The sequence below is a fragment of the Linepithema humile genome, chromosome 6 (genome assembly GCF_040581485.1).
Source record: "Linepithema humile isolate Giens D197 chromosome 6, Lhum_UNIL_v1.0, whole genome shotgun sequence".
In the NCBI taxonomy this organism is placed as follows: domain Eukaryota; kingdom Metazoa; phylum Arthropoda; class Insecta; order Hymenoptera; family Formicidae; genus Linepithema; species Linepithema humile.
This window is the reverse complement of record NC_090133.1, coordinates 29,705,859-29,709,623: the sequence shown is the minus strand read 5'-3', so window position 1 is coordinate 29,709,623 and position 3,765 is coordinate 29,705,859. Positions and strand designations below refer to the sequence as shown.

The window sequence follows — 3,765 nt, the reverse complement described above, 5'->3', positions numbered from 1 at the left end:
TATTATTGGGCCAGACCCTGCGGCACTGCAATGCTGGGCTGACCCGCGGCGGAGCCGGAGCGAGCTCCGGGGCACCCACCCGGTTCCAAAAATCAGTTTAATATTCTGAATCCCCTTTGGGGATTGTATCAGATATTAAGCTGATAAGAACAGATTATACGCCTTTAATTTGCAGCTAATGTTCCCCAGGGGGCAAGCCCCCTAGGGTAAAATACATAAATATTTCGGCGTTTACGCCGCGCACCTTATAAATAATAATGGCCGGGAGACAATGGCCCCCCCCGGCAGTGGGCATCACGCTGGGGTGCCTGAGGGCGCACCCCCAGGACACCATATCACAGTTTATATAAAAATATTGCCCCAGCTGGCGGACTGGAGCAATGTAAAAATTTAAAAACAGCGCTATTAAAATACATTTTGTAAGGCACCCCCGGAGACACAGTAAAACATAAGTCAAGAGATAAAATTGTCCCGGGGGTGCATGCGCGGCTTAATTTACTAATAAATAAATAAATAAAAACTCTAATCTAGTCAACTCAGTAAAAGTAATAAATTAAATAAATAAAAACGCGTCATTCACTCTCGCTTGAACAAGTACGCGACATTCACTCGATCGTCGTGGCGGGCCGGAAGAAACAGTATAAATTATCACAGAAAAATATCACTGACACCCGCCACGATTATCGCACTAAAGCACACGCATACATAAAGGCCGCGAAGCACCCTGATCGTCGCCGCGCTGATCGTCGGGCCAACGCTGGCGAATTGTTTGGGGCGGCTCAACAAGGGCCCCATCTTCAGACGGAGGGAGAGGAGCTCTGTACTGGCGCACGCCGCTCACATGCTCCACATAAATGTCCCTCGACCAGCGAATGGTATCCGAGACGATGAGGCGGCGCATTAATTGCGCATACTTAGGGCTCACGCGGAGCATCACGAGCACCGCCTCATTTCTCGTGTCCCACGAGCCGAGGGCGCCCACGACGAGGGCCGTCACCGCTACACGATACCCTTGCCGGTGCAGCTCCTCCGCTAGGGCTGAGTACTTGGCGACCTTCCTCGCCCTAGCCTCCTCGAAAGCCACTAGCCTGTTTTCAAAGGGCACCGTGACGTCGCAAATGACGACGCACTTCGATCGCTCGTGCCTGACCACGAGATCAGGTCGTAGCTCTCGAAGCTCCCCGTGCACGCCCTCAACCCGCTGGTTCACGCGTACCTCACCCGGCAGGCGACAAGCCTTCCAGAGGCGGTGCAAGACGGCGTCATGCCTCAGCTGTATCGCGGCCGCGTGTACCCCGCAGTGACCCAATACGTGGGGAAGGGTCTCGGCTGCCCCACCGCAACGCCGACAGCGCTTATCGCCCTCCCCCCATCGACGCGCCCCATTTAAGGGGAGCACGTCTAGGCGGGCGCGATGTACAAATCGCCAGTCGGCGAAACGAGTGAAGCTGCCGCCACGGAGGAAGTGATTGCTCACCCCGTTCCGCGACGACACCTCGTACACCTTCCCCTGGTCCGGTTTTCGCACGAGCGTATTTAAATAATAAAAACTAACAGCTGAGCGCAGACGGGTAATCACCTGAGAGCGAGCTCCTGGTGGTACCACGACCGTCGTTCCCCTGGGGCCCCGACATCCTACAGTCATCTCCTCGGTTTCGCTTACCCACCTCCACCGCACGGACAACCTTTCGGATTGTCTCCTTCCGGCGTTCCGGACCCTTGACCAGAAGGAGGACTCCCCTCCACCCCTCAGCCTCCCTTCCAGCGAACCGGAGAGGAAGGCGGCGATTTCATCGCAGTCAGGGGCGTGGCCGATTCGTCGCCCAACCACTCCCCGCAGCGTAGCCCACGCCAAGTCGCGCACCGCCACGTCACGCGCCGTAAGAATACGGAACGCGTGGGCAACGGTGAGGACGTCGGCGAGGTCAGCCAACGGAAGCAGTCCACATCCCCCCTTGTGAGGAGGCAGGTAGACTACCTCCGCGCTTGCTCTCTGCGGGAGGTTGAGCCACGTTTTGGCGAACCTGCGGATCTGCAGGTCCGTGGCCTTGAGGGGGCCCTTCTCCACGGCTGCACCCCGCAGCAGAAAATCTAATTTTGGGAGCAGATAGACGGCAACCATTTCTACGCGTTGCCACGGGGTGAGCAGGGACCGGTTTACCTTCTCGAGGTCCTCCAGGATGCCGCGAATTGTGGTGTAGGGCGTTTGGTCCACCGAGAATCCCGTGGGGACGCCGAGATGCCGATAAGGCTCGCCCTCTGCCAGACAAGGCAGCGGTTGGCCCCGGACGGCGAATCTTGTCGGCAGGACCCTGCCGCCGGCAGCTGCCCCGATGTGCAGTGTGACGCATTTGGCAGGGTTGAACCGCAGTCCCGCCGACAGAGCCTCGCCCTCCACCGCGGCTAGAAGCCGCTCCATTCCCTCAGGCGTGTCGGACACCAGTGCAATGTCGTCCGCATAGGCCAGAATTGACCATTTAACCCCATTCAGGTCATACCCCGCCCTCGCCCCGGCAGCTGCACGCAGCACCGAGTCGATTGCGAGGTCAAAGGTGATGGGGCTCAGCGGACAACCTTGGCGCACCCCCGAGCGAATGTTGATGGGCGCGGTGTAGCCCTCGACGGTGCGAACCCGAGTAGTGCAATCGTCGTACATGGATCGCCATATTTCTATGACTTTCCGCGGCACGCCGGCTCGAACGAAAGCGCGGCGGATCGCCGCGTGCGGGACCGAGCCAAACGCGTTGGAAAGGTCCAGCCACGCGACAACCGCCTGTCTGCGGCTCCTCCGCGCATCAGTCAGGATCTCCTGCAAGACGAAATTATGCTCGTAGCACCCCTCGTCCCGCAGGAATCCCTTCTGTGCGGGACTAAGTTTTTCCTGGTCGACCGCCCAGTCTGTGAGACGATCGGCCACGAGAGCGGCGAACAGCTTCGGCATAGTGTCACCGAGAGCGAGAGGGCGCCAATTTTCCAAATCGTCGCGGTCTCCTTTCTTAAAAATTAACACTGTATTGGAGGTCTTCCAGGACGCTGGGACTGCCTCGAGCCGGATGCAGATGTTGAACAGTGCTGCGAGGAGGCGCGCTCCAGGATCCGCTCCGCGAAGGTCACGGTAGGTGACGCCGTCAGGCCCCGGCGCAGAGTTCGTCATACGCCGCAGCCGACGGTCCACCTCTCGCTCCGCGAAGGGATCCGTGAGGCGCGCGACATCCTCCGGCGTCGCGGGTTCAGCGGGCTCCACATCCGCACCGGCGCCATCCAGTCGGCCCTCGTCGCGGTACAGGCGCTCAAAGTACTGGTGCACCCGCTGCTTAGGCACCTGGCAAAAGTCAGCGGGGCCCTGTAGCACCTCTCGCACCGCTTTGCGACGGTTCCTCCTGTACAGGGCCTGAATGCGGGTTGCTTCGCGCACCCAGCCCCCGCGTCCTTCTCCCGAATTTATAATATTAAATCGGGGGTCAGCCGGTGCCTCCCCCCTGGCACCCCCTCTCTCGTCGGCGACTGCTGCTTCCGCTGCACGCCGCCCCCGCGGCCGCCCGCCCCTTCGTGGACGATCTCGGGCACCGGGCGCCTCCCCGTCAGCCGTCGGCGCTGCATCCTCCCTGAAGAAGGCCGCGACGAGTGCCGCGTACTCCTCCAGGTCCGCAATCGTCTCAACGGCCGCTGCTCGACCGACCAGATCGTCCCGTGCGGCGAGCCTCACACGCTTGCGCTGTCTTTCGACAGTCGCTCGCGCCGGCTGCCGACGGGGCGACCGATCGG

The 3,765-nt window shown here is 60.2% G+C and overlaps 1 pseudogene; it reads right to left on the bottom strand.

Annotated features, from left to right (window-relative positions):
* LOC137000914 (U2 spliceosomal RNA) lies at positions 1–179 on the bottom strand (annotated as a pseudogene).
* Between the last annotated feature and the right edge of the window lie 3,586 nt (positions 180–3,765).